Source organism: Hyla sarda, chromosome 8 (genome assembly GCF_029499605.1).
Source record: "Hyla sarda isolate aHylSar1 chromosome 8, aHylSar1.hap1, whole genome shotgun sequence".
NCBI classification, from domain to species: Eukaryota; Metazoa; Chordata; class Amphibia; order Anura; family Hylidae; genus Hyla; species Hyla sarda.
In genome coordinates this window covers 231,049,709-231,068,885 of record NC_079196.1, presented here as the reverse complement: position 1 = coordinate 231,068,885, position 19,177 = coordinate 231,049,709, and the positions used below count along the sequence as shown (strand labels likewise).

At 39.4% G+C, this 19,177-nt stretch overlaps 1 protein-coding gene and 1 pseudogene across 1 annotated transcript in view; both read right to left on the bottom strand.

Annotated features, from left to right (window-relative positions):
- LOC130284954 (uncharacterized) overlaps positions 1 to 18,907 on the bottom strand; it is a 66,000-nt gene extending 47,093 nt beyond the window's left edge. Inside the window, exon 1 of the mRNA XM_056535937.1 lies at positions 18,846 to 18,907. The gene's annotated coding sequence lies outside the window, so the exon portion shown is untranslated. The remainder of the gene's footprint in view (positions 1 to 18,845) is intronic.
- Positions 2,226 to 2,390, bottom strand: LOC130290059 (U2 spliceosomal RNA; annotated as a pseudogene).
- Positions 18,908 to 19,177: the final 270 nt, after the last annotated feature.

Sequence of the window (19,177 nt, the reverse complement as noted above, 5' to 3'; positions counted from 1 at the left end):
AACAAGCAGGGCTCTATACACTAAGAACAAGCAGGAATCTGTACACAAGAATAAGCAGGACAGTGTGCACTGAGGCTCTATAACATGCTCCTGGCTCACACATCAGGATTATGGACAAGTCAGAAGTCTGCACAGATCCCTTCTTGTCCCACCCTCACTTCCTCTTTTTGGACTCATCATATAGACACACAGACAATAGCTGCAGGGACAGCATTTTTTTCACCCAAGCATATAAACAGTTTTTGACCAATGTACATTACAAATATTTATATTATGGTATCATCTACTTTTTATAAAAAGTTTTTGTAGATGACAGGTTCACTTCAGTTTCTGATTATGCATATGTGGTGTCCCAGTACCGCATCCTATACGGTACCTGTTTATAGGTCCCCATAGCCAGAGTCCCTAGGACGTCGGGGTCCTTTTTATATAGTCCACCTCTAGTCACCTCTCACCCCTATAGTCATTGCTCTAGTCATATGCTCCTTATTTGTGGAAGTTTAACTGTATATAAATAGTTAATTACCTGTGAGAAGCGTACTTCGGGTCACGTGATCAGGTGAACTCTATGGTATTTCTGCTTGAGGACCTTTGGAGGTCCTTGTGACATAATGCACTCATTTCCTTTGTGACGGTGAGTGACAGATGGCTGGACCAATCAAAACGGCCCGCCCCTGCCCATATAAGGGCGCGGCGGCCATTAATCTCGCTCTTGGTTCCTGGCTGTTGACGAGAAAGGATCGGCGCTGCTGTCATCAGTGAGTGTAGGCCTTAGCCTTGCGGCGACGGCTGTTCTATTCCAAATTGTGAGTGTATCAATCCCTAAACACTCTGCAAGACCACCGGACCTTATCTATCCCCTAAATCCGGACGGATCTTCGCAATATACCCTGAACTCCGAGACTATTGTCTAAAGTCAAGGTCCGCAACATCTGTCAGTCATTGAAGTATATAGAGACTGTTTAATTGAGACTGTTACTACTCTGTGGATGTACCGCAAGCCGTTAAGTCAAGTTTATGCAAGTTCAAATTCAACTACCTTGTGGACCTTCAGTCTTTATTCTTATGCCCCTGTCGTTATTGGGAAGGGCGGCGATAGGCCGGAGAGTCATCTCAGCATACTAGCCCTCAGCCTGGCGTCACGAACTATAGGGTTAATATTAACCCCTGATATACCAAAGCAAATCCCTGACTGTACTACCCCTACCCCTGAGGCCTACCACACATATACGTAAAGGAGGCCTCAGTAAGATATTTGTCAGTACAGGATCGGATGGTTCCGCACGGAACGGAACATCCTTACATGTCTATATCTCCACATTGTGTTTTTCTTAGTAAGTATTACATTATGATAAAAAGTTTTATGGAAAAAAAGTTCAGTATATCTTCATTCTCTATGTATGGGACCTGACGTGTACAGGAAATCCTCACTCCCACTTACAACATTATTCTCGCCATGGTCCAGTGGCAAGATACATTTAACCCCTTCCCGCTATAGGACGCATGCATACTTCCCAGCACCCGACACGTTTGCGCAATAGGACTTGTGCATACGTCCTAGCGATCTCCGGCACTGCCGCGGGCAGCGCAGAAGATCAGCGATGGGACCCGGCTGTTAATCACAGCCGGAGTCCAGCCACAGCTGCCGGAGGCGATCGCGCCGATCCCGGCAGCATTAACCCCCTAAATGCAGTGATCAATCCTGATCACGGAATCTATGGTGTTGACAGGGGGAGCGCTCTCCCCCTGTTCACCAACGGCGACGCCGTGATACGTCTGCGGGTCGCCATTGGTTGCTATGGTTGCAGGAGGTCAGATCTTGACCTCCTGTCTGCCTGCTACGGAAGCCTGTGAGATCCAGCCAGAGACTGTAGTGTCTGCAGCTCATCAGGTTATACTGTGCTGCAGTACAAATGTATTCATAGTATAACCTGCAAAAAGTGTAAAAAAATAAATAAAAAGTACTTCAATAAAAGAATGAAGTGTAAAAAAGCCCAATAAAAGCCCTGTATTATCATCAAAAACACAAATCATATACATACAAGGTATTGGCCTGATCCTAGCCAGAAGGCCGGGATACCAAGGGTGAGTGCCAAAGGTGAAGAGTAATGGTGCAGAGCGTTCACTCAGTGAGCTATAACACCCAGTGAGTTTCGGCACCTCAGGGTCACCACTCCCCAAGGCACAGAAATACCTCGGCTTTACACCCCTCTACCTCATGGCGAGACCCGGAGGAACCAGGTCACATCAGGACAGCCATCGAGCTGATTCCTCAGAACCAGCCCCGGAATGCCCCGGTACACCGGCCTCCTACCATGCAGCACCCATCCCCACCAGCATTAAACTGATAAGAGCAGATACTACACTTGATCTTAGCCAAAAGGCCGAGACCCTAGAGTTAATGAGGAGTCAGGTAAGATGCAGCTCATTGTCCAGCACGTCACCCTAGGAACAAATCCCCCCACAATTCACTGCTGCTTATCTAGGTCAATGAGAATCCTCTACACAATCGAGGGGTCATTGGTGAATTTTGTTTCCCTCAATATTTCTTTCCCACAATTACATACGAACCTCCAGATATTGTATCAGGTCACCACATTGGATCGAATTTCCCTCTGGTATCAGTTTCGGCTGGTTCCAAATTGTGGTAAATGGGTCAACAAGTCCTCATTCATGGCTCTAAAACAAGATGATACACAGAGAATGGTCCCTATGAAGGTCATCTTTATAGACAGGTTAGGGGGTGTACCCCTTGACAGGTATGGTGCTGCCCCTCACTCCTATAATTACCCCTGGCTGGGACATTCCATGGCCTTAGTTCCCCTGCATCATTTTTTAAGAGTTTTCTCCGATCTTGGTAGTCCTCAATGAGCTCCTGTGGTACCTGGCAGGTCACTAAGGGGGATAATCCCAAGCCGCCCAGAGGTTAGTCATCCACAGTGTGTTAGATAATGCAAAATGGGACCTGGGGGTCCCTCAGCCCCATTATCAGGCCCAGTGCCAGCGCACATAGCTTTACACTTCCTCAGTTCCCTTCACCGGCAATAGTGAGACCAAAAACTCCTCACTGCCCCCACATACTATAAAAAGGGAGCAGAGGGCAGCAGTGCCGGGTCCAATGGGGACCCAGAGATCTACTCACAAGGCCGACATCACACAGGGAAGACTGAGGAGGAGCAGGGAGACAAAGTCCTCCATGTGTAATCCTGGGCCGAGGAGGGAGGATCCTGCAGCTTCACAAATCCCTGAACTAGAAAACAGGAGAGCGAAATCTTTATTGTATATTAATGATCTAATGTGTCTCTCGTCATGCTTAGTCCCAGAGACCTGAGACCCCCCCTCAATGCAAGCCTATGGGAGGGGGCTTGACAGCTGTCACGCCCCCTCCCATAGGCTTGCATTGAGGGGGCAGAGTGTGACGTCACACGGGGGTGGGGCCATGACGTGACTATGCTCCGTCCCCGTGATTGCCAGTAATCAGACTCGCTCCGGGGGCTGATTGTAACGGGGTGCGGCGTGCAAGATTACGGGGGGTCCCCAGCGGCGGGACCCCCGCGATCAGGCATCTTATCCCCTATCCTTTGGAGTACCCCTTTAAAGGGTCTCATATCTGGAAGACACAAGACTTTTGTATTAGTATTAATTCCGTCTTGTATATAGCAATAGAGATGATCCGGTTGTACCTGCTTTCCCCTGTCATAAACAATCTCTGGGACAAGATAGAAAGCCTCAGGCCCAGGGGGTCAAGGGCAAGGACTTAGCCCAAATACAAGGACGCCATCCAGAAGAGGAATGTGTCCGCTGTGAGGGTGAATGTGAACTGATCCTATCAGGTAACTGTAATGTGAAGAATGTCATAAACTATATTTTGAAGTAAGGGGGGCATGGGGGGGGGGCTGTGGGTGTGAATGTGATTCTATTTCATGTATATACAAATTGTGTGGACATATGAAAAAATCCATAATAAGGATTATATTGTTTTATAATCATCATCATCATCATCATAATATTAATAATAACTCTTTATTTATATAGCGCACACAGATTCGGTAGCGCTGTACACTCAAATATCAATTCTTCTATTCCTTCCACCTACAGAACAGGAAGGTTTTACATATAATTCTCTTCTCCAATTATTTTATCTTCTATTGTTATTCCACTAATTTATAAGACAATTTTTTTAAGTCTGGACTCCTCCTCCTTCAGGAGCCATTCGGGAGAGTGTAGGGAGCAGAAATACTACAGCCGGCCTCCACATTCACTATGAGGAGATATCAGATGATCTCTTTCCTGGGACATATGTTACATGTAAAGGGTTATCTATGAATAGAAAAACAAAACTAATTCCTTTCATAAACAGCGCCACCACCGTCCTCAGGTTGTGTGGGGTATTACAACTTAGCTCCATTTACTTAAAGGGGTATTCCAGGCCAATTTTTTTTTATATATATATCAACTGACTCCGGAAAGTTAAACAGATTTGTAAATTACTTCTATTAAAAAAATCTTAATCCTTCCAATAGTTATTAGCTTCTGAAGTTGAGTTGTTGTTTTCTGTCTAACTGCTCTCTGATGACTCATGTCCCGGGAGCTGTGCAGTTCCTATGGGGATTTTCTCCCATCATGCACAGATCCCGGGACGTGACATCATCATTGAGCAGTTAGACAGAAAACTTCAGAAGCTAATAACTATTGGAAGGATTAAGATTTTTAATAGAAGTAATTTACAAATCTGTTTAACTTTCTGGAGCCAGTTGATATATATAAAAAAAAGATTTTGCCTGGAATACCCCTTTAAGTGGAACTGAGCTGCAATACCACACACAACCAGAGGACAAGGGTGGCGCTGTTTGTGTAAGAAATTTGTTTTGTTTTTTTATTCATGGATAATTCCCTTAGGAGAGAAAGTGGAAAAATATGAAAACCCGAACAGCTGTATTCATAAGGGTGAGTGCACAACAATCCTACAACTAACTCCACCCGCAACATCACAGATCTGTGTGACCTACTGCACAAAACCCCATCAATTCTCCCAGAAGATGGAGACACCTTATGATCATTGTTTTCCACTGAAATACTTACCTCCCCTGCTCCCCCCGCCGCTGCCATATCCTCCGGTTTCTACTCCCCACTAAGCAAACTAAAGACCTGAGCAGGGAATCTGATTTTATCAGCAAAATAAATAGGAGCGCAGAAGGGAGCGGAGGATCTGGCAGTGGCAAGGGGAGCAGGGGAGGTAAGTATGATGATCTTTATTATTTAAATGTACAGAGAGGTGGATACTTAAAGGGGTACTCTGCCCCTAGACTGTATATATCACATTACTGTATATTAAACATTACTATATTTATCACATTACTGTATATTACACATTACTATATTTATCACATTACTGTATATTACACATTCCTGTATATTACATATTACTGTATATAACACATTACTGTATATTAAACATTACTATATTTATCACATTACTGTATATTACACATTCCTGTATATAACACATTACTGTATATTACATATTACAGTATATATCACATTACACAGTACTATATTTATCACATTACTGTATATTACACATTCCTGTACATTACATATTACTACTGTATATACCACATTACTGTATATTACATATTACTGTATATAACACATTACTGTATATTACACATTACTATATTTATCACATTACTGTATATTACACATTCCTGTATATAACACATTACTGTATATTACATATTACAGTATATATCACATTACACAGTACTATATTTATCACATTACTGCATATTACACATTCCTGTACATTACATATTACTACTGTATATAACACATTACTGTATATTACACATTCCTGTATATAACACATTGCTGTATACAACACATTACTGTATATTACACATTCCTGTATATAACACATTGCTGTATATAACACATTACTGTATATTACACATTCCTGTATATAACACATTACTGTATATTACATATTACTACTGTATATAACACATTACTGTATATTACATATTACTACTGTACATAACACATTCCTGTATATTACACATTACTGTATATAACATATTACTGTATATTACACATTCCTGTATATTACACATTACTGTATATAGCATATTACTGTATATTACACATTACTGTATATCACATATTACAGTATATAACACATTCCTTTATATTACACATTACTGTATATAGCATATTACTGTATATTACACATTACTGTTTATTACATATTACAGTATATAACACATTCCTTTGTATTACACATTACTGTATATAACATATTACTGTATATTACACATTACTGTATATAACATATTACAGTATATAACACATTCCTTTATATTACACATTACTGTATATATCCCGTTACTGTATATAACACATTACTGCATATAACACATTACTGTATATTACATATTACTGTATATTACACATTACTGTATATAACACATTCCTTTATATTACACATTACTGTATATATCACATTACTGTATATAACACATTACTACCGGCTCTACCGTAGGGGCGGGCTGCACCTCAATGGGGAGGGTGCAGCTGTGCTTGGGGAGAAGATGGCTAGAAGGGTGGAGGAGTGTTTAAACTACTGACTGGGGGGGGGGGGGGGGGGAGGGAACCTACAGCAAAGAGGGGGAAGATAGTGTAGATAGAGGGGGGACTTATTAATGTACCTGGGGTGGAGCGGAGGGAGGGGTTAGAATAGTTAATAGGGATAGGAGCGGGGGGAGGGGATAGAATAGTTAATAGGGATAGGAGCGGGGGAGCGGTTAGAATAGTGAATAGGGATAGGAGCGGAGGAGGGGTTAGAATGATTAATAGGGATAGGAGCGGGGGAGGGGTTAGAATAGTTAATAGGGATAGGAGCGGGGGGAGAGGATAGAATAGTTAATAGGGATAGGAGTGGGGGAGCGGTTAGAATAGTGAATAGGGATAGGAGCGGAGGAGGGGTTAGAATGATTAATAGGGATAGGAGCGGGGGAGGGGTTAGAATAGCTAATAGGGATAAGAGTGGGGGAGCGGTTAGAATAGTTAATAGGGATAGGAGTGGGGGAGGGGTTAGAATAGTTAATAGGGATAGGAGCGGGGGAGCGGTTAGAATAGTGAATAGGGATAGGAGCGGGGGAGCGGTTAGAATAGTTAATAGGGATAGGAGTGGGGGAGGGGTTAGAATAGTGAATAGGGATAGGAGCGGGGGAGCGGTTAGAATAGTGAATAGGGATAGGAGTGGGGGAGCGGTTAGAATAGTGAATAGGGATAGGAGCAGAGGAGGGGTTAGAATGATTAATAGGGATAGGAGCGGGGGAGGGGTTAGAATAGCTAATAGGGATAAGAGTGGGGGAGCGGTTAGAATAGTTAATAGGGATAGGAGTGGGGGAGGGGTTAGAATAGTTAATAGGGATAGGAGCGGGGGAAGGTTTCGAATAGTTAATAGGGATAGGAGCGGGGGAGGGGTTAGAATAGTTAATAGGGATAGGAGCGGAGGAGGGGTTAGAATAGTTAATAGGGATAGGAGCGGAGGAGGGGTTAGAATAGTTAATAGGGATAGGAGTGGGGGAGGGGTTAGAATAGTTATTAGGGAAAGGAGCGGGGGAGGGGTTAGAATAGTTAATAGGGATAGGAGTGGGGGGAGGGGTTAGAATAGTTCATAGGGATAGGAGCAGAGGGAGGGGTTAGTATAATAGGGATAGGAGCGGAGGGAGGGGTTAGTATAATAGGGATAGGAGCAGAGGGAGGGGTTAGTATAATAGGGATAGGCGTGGGGGGGAGGGGGAGGGATTAGTATAATAGGGATAGGAGTGGGGGGGAGGGGTTAGTATAATAGGGATAGGAGTGGGGGGAGGGGGGGAGGGATTAGTATAATAGGGGTAGGAGTGGGGGAGGGGTTAGTATAATAGGGATAGGAGCGGGGGAGGGGTTAGTATAATAGGGATAGGAGCGGGGGAGGGGTTAGTATAATAGGGATAGGAGCGGGGGAGGGGTTAGTATAATAGGGATAGGAGCAGGGGAGGGGTTAGTATAATAGGGATAGGAGCGGGGGAGGGGTTAGTATAATAGGGATAGGCTTCATACACCATTGAATTACATGATGACTAATGGCAGAAGTCTGACCAATAAACTGATGCCCTGGAGCGGTTGATGTCTGAGGAGGATTATGACATCGCGGGTATAACAGAGACTTGGTTGGACGATCGCTGTGACTGGGCGGTAACATACAGGGTTATAGTCTATTCAGGAAGGATCAGACAAAACAGAAAGGGGGAGGAGGGAATCTCTCGAGGGGCCACAAAAACAATGAACATTAGGTAGGCGAAGTATGAACAACTCAGAGAAGCCCTTAACAAGATAAAATGGGATAATGTCCTCAAAAACAACAATACTAACACTAAATGGGAGACTTAAAAATATCTTAAATTCTCACTGTAAGATGTATAAACCTTATGGGAATAAAAGGGTCAGAAATAAAATAAAACCAATATGGATGAATAAAAATGTTAAGGGGCAATAAATGACAAAAATAAAGCATTTAAACTACTAAAACAGGACGGCAGTGAAGAAGCATTAAAAAGCTATAGAGAAAAATGTAAAATATGTAAAAAAAAACTGATAAAAGCCACAAAAATAGAGACAGAAAGACTCATTGCCAAAGAGAGTAAAATTAACCCCAAAGAGATAGAAATTTTAAACGGAGATAAGGAAAAAGCAAATATATTAAACAAATTATTCTCCACTGTGTTTACTGAGGAAAATGAAATGCCAGGTGAAATACAGTGAGATAAGGTAAACTCCCCAGTACAGGTCACTTGTCTAGCCCAGGAAGAAGTACAGGTTACCTGTATAACCCAGGAAGAAGTACAGGTCGCCTGTCTTACCCGGGAAGAAGTACAGGTCACCTGTCTAACCTGGGAAGAAGTACAGGTCACCTGTCTAACCCAAGAAGAAGTACAGGTCACCTGTCTAACCCAGGAAGAAGTACAGGCTGCCTGTCTAACCAAGGAAGAAGTACAGGTCACCTGTCTAACCCAGGAAAAAGTACAGGTCACCTGTCTAACCCAGGAAGAAGTACAGGTCACCTGTCTAACCCAGGAAGAAGTACAGTGCCGTCTACAAAAAAATCAAAATAGACAAATCGCCAGGTCCAGATGGCATTCACCCCCGTGTTCTAAAGGAATTAAGTAATGTAATAGACAGACCCCATTATTTAATATTCAGGGACTCTATAGTAACAGGGACTGTTCCCCAGGACTGGTGCATGGCAAATGTGGTGCCAATATTGTGGTGCCAGTTTCAAGACCGTAGTCTCATTCTTCAGTAGCCAGAAATATATATTTCTGGCTACTGAAGAATGAGACTACGGTCTTGAAACGCGTATAGCCCGTATATTTTTAATACCATCACCTTTTACAACTCTTATGAACTTTTATGAACTTCTAAAACCGACCCTTTAGCCATTGGCAGTGCTGTAGCACCTTATTTCGTGGACCGCCAAAGGATCGTGCGAGACCTAACACGAGGACGCCAGGGACTGCGCTAAGTCCATTCATCTACTTCCATCTGCTATCAAAAACCAGTTCGGCCGGATGCCCATCCGTGCCAACCTGTACCTGTACCTACTGGGACCACACTACAATCAGCACCTTATTTTGTGGACCACCAAAGGATCGTGCGCGACCTAACACGAGGACGCCAGGGACTGCGCTAAGTCCATTCATCTACTTCCATCTGCTATCACAAAACCAGTTCGGCCGGATGCCCATCCGTGCCAACCTGTACCTGTACCTACTGGGACCACACTACAATCAGCACCTTATTTTGTGGACCACCAAAGGATCGTGCGCGACCTAACACGAGGACGCCAGGGACTGCGCTAAGTCCATTCATCTACTTCCATCTGCTATCACAAAACCAGTTCGGCCGGATGCCCATCCGTGCCAACCTGTACCTGTACCTATTGGGACCGCACTACAATCAGGTCAACACACCTACCCTCATAGGGGCCGGACGCCACTCCGTGCCAGTGCAAAACGCTGTCCTCGCTGCCGAGATTACCAGCTAGGAGGAAGCCGGCCACACAGACCGTGAGTAACGAATAGATCATATTGCGTACCGCAGGTATAACTACTATTGCAACATTGTATCGCTACTCTGAAATCATTGACATTATCTCTGGTTACATCGCTCTGCGAACTGCCAATCTGATCTACTAATCTATTATTGTCCGACTATTTTCTGCATCTTCTTTAAGGCTTAACAGGACTGTGCTTATCAAATAGGTGGTTGATTTAATACTTTGACAATTTTTCTGATTTTTAATATTGATTTTAATATCAGTATCACATTGTATTGATTTCACATCTGGTGCAAGGGCCCTGCCCAGGTGTGATAGAGTGTATTATAGCTTACATATTTTTTTATTACCCATTAAATATTAATTAATTGTATCTACTCTTGATTCAGGTCTATCTATACCCATATATACACATATTATTTCATTAATTTATTTGATATCCTTCTCTTTCTCTTTTTTTTCTGCATCTAATCCCTCTTCTGTCTTCTCTACTGTCCTTTGAGGACTGGTTTTGTATATGGTAATTTCCTTATTATATACAATATCTTTTTTTGAAATATTTAAAAAGGGATCAAAAGGTGACCCTGGGAATTATAGACCTGTTAGTTTAACCTCCATTGTATGTAAATTGTTTGAGGGTTTTCTAAGAGATGCTATTTTGGAATATCTTGATGAAAATAAATGTATGACTCCATATCAGCATGGCTTTATGAGGGATCGGTCCTGTCACCTGATCAGCTTTTATGAGGAGGTGAGCTCCAGACTGGACCAGGGGCGATCGCTGGATGTCGTATATCTGGATTTTTCCAAAGCATTTAATACGGTTCCACATAAATGGTTGGTGCATAAAATGAGAAGAATGGGGCTGGGGGAGAATGAGTGTAAGTGGGTAAGTAACTGGCTCAGTGATAGGAAACAGAGGGTGGTTATTAATGGTACTTATTCTGATTGGGTGACTGTTACTAGTGGGGACCACAGGGGTCAGTCTTGGGTCCTATTCTTTTTAATATATTCATTAATGAGCTTGTAGAGGGGTTGAATAGTAAAGTAGCAATCTTTGTAGATGATACTAAACTCTGTAAAGTCATCAACACTATAGAGGACAGTGCACTGTGTATAGTAGATAACACAATATATATAGAATAGATAACACAGTATATAGAATATAACACTATAAAGGACAGTGCACAGGAATATAGAAGATAACACTATAGAGGACAGTGCACTGTATATAGAATATAACACTATAGAGAAAAGTGCACTGTATATAGCAGATAACACAATAGAGGACAGTGCACTGTTACAAATGGATCTGGATAGAGTGGAGGTTTGGGCTGGGAAGTGGCAGATGAGTTAACACTAATAAATGTAAGGTAATGCACATGGGGAAGAATAATCTGGGCTGGGATTATGTATTAAATGGGAGAACACTTGGGACAACTGACGTGGAAAAGGACTTTTGGAGTCTTAGTTAACAGTAAATTTAGCTGTAGTCACCAGTGTCGGGCAGCTGCTGCCAAGGCTAATAAAATCATGGGGGGCGTCAATAGGGGCATAGATGCCCACGACAAGGAAATAATTCTACTGCTGTAAAAATCACTAGTCAGACCACACATAGAATATTATGTACAGTACTGGTCAGACCACACATGGAATTATGTGTACAGTACTGGTCAGATCACACATAGAATATTGTGTACAGTACTGGTCAGACCACACATGGAATACTGTGTACAGTACTGCACAGACCACACATGCAATACTGTGTACAGTACTGGTCAGACCACACATGGAATACTGTGTACAGTACTGGTCAGACCACACATAGAATACTGTGTACTGTACTGGTCAGACCACACCACACATAGAATACTGTATACAGTACTAGTCAGACCACACATAGAATACTGTGTACAGTACTGGTCAGACCACACATAGAATACTGTGTACACTACTGGTCAGACCACACATTGAATACTGTGTACAGTACTGGTCAGACCACACATGGAATACTGTGTACAGTACTCGTCAGACCACACATAGAATACTGTGTACAGTACTGGTCAGACCACACTTGGAATACCGTGTACAGTACTAGTTGGACCACACATTGAATACTGTGTACAGTACTGGTCAGACCACACATGGAATACTGTGTACAGTACTGGTCAGACCAGACATAAAATACTGTGTACAGTACTGGTCAGACCACACATAGAATACTGTGTACAGTACTGGTCAGACCACACATAGAATACTGTGTGCAGTACTGGTCAGACCACACATAGAATACTGTGTACAGTACTGGTCAGACCACACAGGGAATACCATGTACAGTACTAGTCAGACCACACATTGAATACTGTGTACAGTACTGGTTAGACCACACATAGAATACTGTATACAGTACTGGTCAGACCACACATAGAATACTGTGTATAGTACTGGTCAGACCACACATAGAATACTGTGTACAGTACTAGTCAGACCACGCATGGAATACTGTGTACAGTACTGGTCAGACCACAAAATAAAGATATAATGGAGCTGGAGAGGGTTCAAAGACGGGCAACCAGAGTAATACGGGGAATGGGAGGACTACAGTACCCAGAAAGATTATCAGAATTAGGGTTATTTAGTTTAAAAAAAAAAAAAGAAGGCTTAGGGGCGACCTAGTAACTATGTATAAATATATCTGGACCGTACAGAGATCTCTCCATGATCTATTTATACCCAGGACTGTATATATAACAAGGGGGTGACCTAATAATATATATATATATATATATATATATATATATATATATATATATATATATAATATATCAGGACAGTACAGAGATCTCTCCATGATCTATTTATACCCAGGACTGTATATATAACAAGGAGGTGACCTAATAATATATATAATAAATCAGGACAGTACAGAGATCTCTCCATGATCTATTTATACCCAGGACTGTATAAATAACAAGGAGGTGACCTAATAATATATATAATATATCAGGACAGTACAGAGATCTCTCCATGATCTATTTATACCCAGGACTGTATATATAACAAGGAGGTGGCCTAATAATATATATATATATAATATATCAGGACAGTACAGAGATCTCTCCATGATCTATTTATACCCAGGACTGTATAAATAACATGGAGGTGACCTAATAATATATATAATATATCAGGACAGTACAGAGATCTCTCCATGATCTATTTATACCCAGGACTGTATATATAGCAAGGATGTGACCTAATAATATATATAATATATCAGGACAGTACAGAGATCTCTCCATGATCTATTTATACCCAGGACTGTATATATAACAAGGGGGTGACCTAATAATATATATAATATATCAGGACAGTACAGAGATCTCTCCATGATCTATTTATACCCAGGACTGTATATATAACAAGGAGGTGACCTAATAATATATATAATATATCAGGACAGTACAGAGATCTCTCCATGATCTATTTATACCCAGGACTGTATATATAACAAGGAGGTGACCTAATAATATATATAATATTTCAGGACAGTACAGAGATCTCTCCATGATCTATTTATACCAGGACTGTATATATAACAAGGAGGAGACCTAATAATATATATAATATATCAGGACAGTACAGAGATCTCTCCATGATCTATTTATACCCAGGACTGTATATATAACAAGGAGGTGACCTAATAATATATATAATATATCAGGACAGTACAGAGATCTCTCCATGATCTATTTATACCCAGCACTGTATATATAACAAGGAGGTGACCTAATAATATATATAATAAATCAGGACAGTACAGAGATCTCTCCATGATCTATTTATACCCAGGACTGTATATATAACAAGGAGGTGACCTAATAATATATATAATATATCAGGACAGTACAGAGATCTCTCCATGATCTATTTATACTCAGGACTGTATAAATAACAAGGAGGTGACCTAATAATATATATAATATATCAGGACAGTACAGAGATCTCTCCATGATCTATTTATACCCAGGACTGTATCTATAACAAGGAGGTGACCTAATAATATATATATATAATACATCAGGACAGTACAGAGATCTCTCCATGATCTATTTATACCCAGGACTGTATCTATAACAAGGAGGTGACCTAATAATATATATATATATATATATATATATATATATATATATATATATATATAATATATCAGGTCAGTACAGAGATCTCTCCATGACCTATTTATACCCAGGACTGTATAAATAACAAGGAGGTGACCTAATAATATATATAATATATCAGGACAGTACAGAGATCTCTCCATGATCTATTTATACCCAGGACTGTATATATAACAAGGAGGTGACCTAATAATATATATAATATATCAGGACAGTACAGAGATCTCTCCATGATCTATTTATACCCAGCACTGTATATATAACAAGGAGGTGACCTAATAATATATATAATAAATCAGGACAGTACAGAGATCTCTCCATGATCTATTTATACCCAGGACTGTATATATAACAAGGAGGTGACCTAATAATATATATATAATATATCAGGTCAGTACAGAGATCTCTCCATGACCTATTTATACCCAGGACTGTATAAATAACAAGGAGGTGACCTAATAATATATATAATATATCAGGACAGTACAGAGATCTCTCCATGATCTATTTATACCCAGGACTGTATATATAACAAGGAGGTGACCTAATAATATATATAATATATCAGGACAGTACAGAGATCTCTCCATGATCTATTTATACCCAGGACTGTATATATAACAAGGAGGTGACCTAATAATATATATAATATATCAGGACAGTACAGAGATCTCTTCATGATCTATGTATACCCAGGACTGTATATATAACAAGGAGGTGACCTAATAATATATATATAATATATCAGGACAGTACAGAGATCTCTCCATGATCTATTTATACCCAGGACTGTATATATAACAAGGAGGTGACCTAATAATATATATAATAAATCAGGACAGTACAGAGATCTCTCCATGATCTATGTATACCCAGGACTGTATAAATAACAAGGAGGTGACCTAATAATATATATAATATATCAGGACAGTACAGAGATCTCTCCATGATCTATTTATACCCAGGACTGTATCTATAACAAGGAGGTGACCTAATAATATATATAATATATCAGGACAGTACAGAGATCTCTCCATGATCTATTTATACCCAGGACTGTATATATATAACAAGGAGGTGACCTAATAATATATATAATTTATCAGGACGGTACAGAGATCTCTCCATGATCTATGTATACCCAGGACTGTATATATATAACAAGGAGGTGACCTAATAATATGCATAATATATCAGGACAGTACAGAGATCTCTCCATGATCTATGTATACCCAGGACTGTATATATAACAAGGAGGTGACCTAATAATATATATATAATATATCAGGACAGTACAGAGATCTCTCCATGATCTATTTATACCCAGGACTGTATATATAACAAGGAGGTGACCTAATAATATATATAATAAATCAGGACAGTACAGAGATCTCTCCATGATCTATGTATACCCAGGACTGTATAAATTACAAGGAGGTGACCTAATAATATATATAATATATCAGGACAGTACAGAGATCTCTCCATGATCTATTTATACCCAGGACTGTATCTATAACAAGGAGGTGACCTAATAATATATATAATATATCAGGACAGTACAGAGATCTCTCCATGATCTATTTATACCCAGGACTGTATATATAACAAGGAGGTGACCTAATAATATATATAATATATCAGGACAGTACAGAGATCTCTCCATGATCTATTTATACCCAGGACTGTATATATATAACAAGGAGGTGACCTAATAATATATATAATTTATCAGGACAGTACAGAGATCTCTCCATGATCTATTTATACCCAACACTGTATATATAACAAGGAGGTGACCTAATAATATATATATAATATATCAGGACAGTACAGAGATCTCTCCATGATCTATTTATACCCAGGACTGTATATATATAACAAGGAGGTGACCTAATAATATGCATAATATATCAGGACAGTACAGAGATCTCTCCATGATCTATTTATACCCAGGACTGTATATATATAACAAGGAGGTGACCTAATAATATATATAATTTATCAGGACAGTACAGAGATCTCTCCATGATCTATTTATACCCAACACTGTATATATAACAAGGAGGTGACCTAATAATATATATATAATATATCAGGACAGTACAGAGATCTCTCCATGATCTATTTATACCCAGGACTGTATATATAACAAGGATGTGACCTAATAATATATATAATATATCAGGACAGTACAGAGATCTCTCCATGATCTATTTATACCCAGGACTGTATATATATAACAAGGAGGTGACCTAATAATATGCATAATATATCAGGACAGTACAGAGATCTCTCCATGATCTATTTATGCCCAGGACTGTATATATAACAAGGAGGTGACCTAATAATATATATAATATATCAGGACAGTACAGAGATCTCTCCATGATCTATTTATACCCAGGACTGTATATATAACAAGGAGGTGACCTAATAATATATATAATATATCAGGACAGTACAGAGATCTCTCCATGATCTATTTATACCCAGGACTGTATATATAACAAGGAGGTGACCTAATAATATATATAATATATCAGGACAGTACAGAGATCTCTCCACGATCTATTTATACCCAGGACTGTATATATAACAAGGAGGTGACCTAATAATATATATAATAAATCAGGACAGTACAGAGATCTCTCCATGATCTATTTATACCCAGGACTGTATATATAACAAGGAGGTGACCTAATAATATATATAATATATAAGGACAGTACAGAGATCTCTCCATGATCTATTTATACCCAGGACTGTATATATAACAAGGAGGTGACCTAATAATATATATCATTTATCAGGACAGTACAGAGATCTCTCCATGATCTATTTATACCCAGGACTGTATACATAACAAGGAGGTGACCTAATAATATATATCATTTATCAGGACAGTACAGAGATCTCTCCATGATCTATTTATACCCAGGACTGTATATATAACAAGGAGGTGACCTAATAATATATATAATAAATCAGGACAGTACAGAGATCTCTCCATGATCTATGTATACCCAGGACTGTATAAATTACAAGGAGGTGACCTAATAATATATATAATATATCAGGACAGTACAGAGATCTCTCCATGATCTATTTATACCCAGGACTGTATCTATAACAAGGAGGTGACCTAATAATATATATAATATATCAGGACAGTACAGAGATCTCTCCATGATCTATTTATACCCAGGACTGTATATATAACAAGGAGGTGACCTAATAATATATATAATATATCAGGACAGTACAGAGATCTCTCCATGATCTATTTATGCCCAGGACTGTATATATAACAAGGAGGTGACCTAATAATATATATAATATATCAGGACAGTACAGAGATCTCTCCCATTATCTATTTATACCCAGGACTGTATATATAACAAGGGGGCATCCTCTACGTCTAGAGGAAAGAAGGTTTCTACACCAGCACAGATGGGGGTTCTTTACTGTAAGAGCAGTGAGACTGTGGGATTCTCTCCCGGAGGAGGTGTCATGGTGAACTCTGTAATAGAATATAAAAGGGTCTGGATACAATTTTGGAGAATAATAACATTTCAGATTATGAATTCTAGATCAATATCAACTCATTAGGGACTCAGTAGGGATATAGGTTGAACTTGATGGACTCCGGTCTTTTTTCGACCTTATGAACTATGTTACTATGTTACTGTATATTAAACATTACTGTATATAACACATTACTGTATATTGCACATTACTGGATGTAACCCATTACTGTATATTACATATTACTGTATATTACACATTACTGTATATAACACATCACTGTATATTATACATTACTGTATACTACAAATTACTGTATATTACACATTATTGTATATAACACATTACTGTATATTACACATTCCTGTATATTACACATTACTGTATATTACATATTGCTGCATATAACACATTGCTGTATATAACACATTGCTGTATATAACACATTACTGTATATTACATATTATTGTCTTTACACATCACTGTATATAACACATTCCTGTATATTACACATTACTGTCTTTACACATCACTGTATATAACACATTACTGTATTTTACATATTGCTGCATATAACACATTACTGTATATTACATATTGCTGCATATAACACATTGCTGTATATAACACATTACTGTATATTACATATTGCTGCATATAACACATTACTGTATATTACATATTGCTGCATATAACACATTGCTGTATATAACACATTACTGTATATTACATATTGCTGCATATAACACATTACTGTATATTTCATATTACCGTCTTTACACATCACTGTATATAACACATTGCTGTATATAACACATTACTGTATATTACATATTGCTGCATATAACACATTGCTGTATATTACATATTGCTGCATATAACACATTACTGTATATTACATATTACTACTGTATATAACACATTACTGTATATTACATATTGCTGCATATAACACATTGCTGTATATAACACATTCCTGTATATTACACGTTACTGTATATTAGACATTTCAGAATATTTCTTTCAGCCCTCACCCCGTCCTGGGATCCAATAATCTTCCGGATGATCAGGATTCGCCTCCAAACAACGGAGCGACACGAAGAGAAGTGTCAGCAGAAACATTTCCTGTAACACTTGGTTCTTATTACAGTGTGAAAAAATGTATGTACATCCCCCGGACCGCGGGGTCACATGTCTGACATGTTTCAGCACACGACAGACTACATACAGGTGTTCATTAACCCCTCTACATCCAGAAACAACAGTCACATGACCCAAAGGTGTCCTAAAATCATTAGTGGTTAAACAGCACAAACAGCACATAAAGGTAGAAATACAAGGTCTATTAGTACAACACACGTCCTGA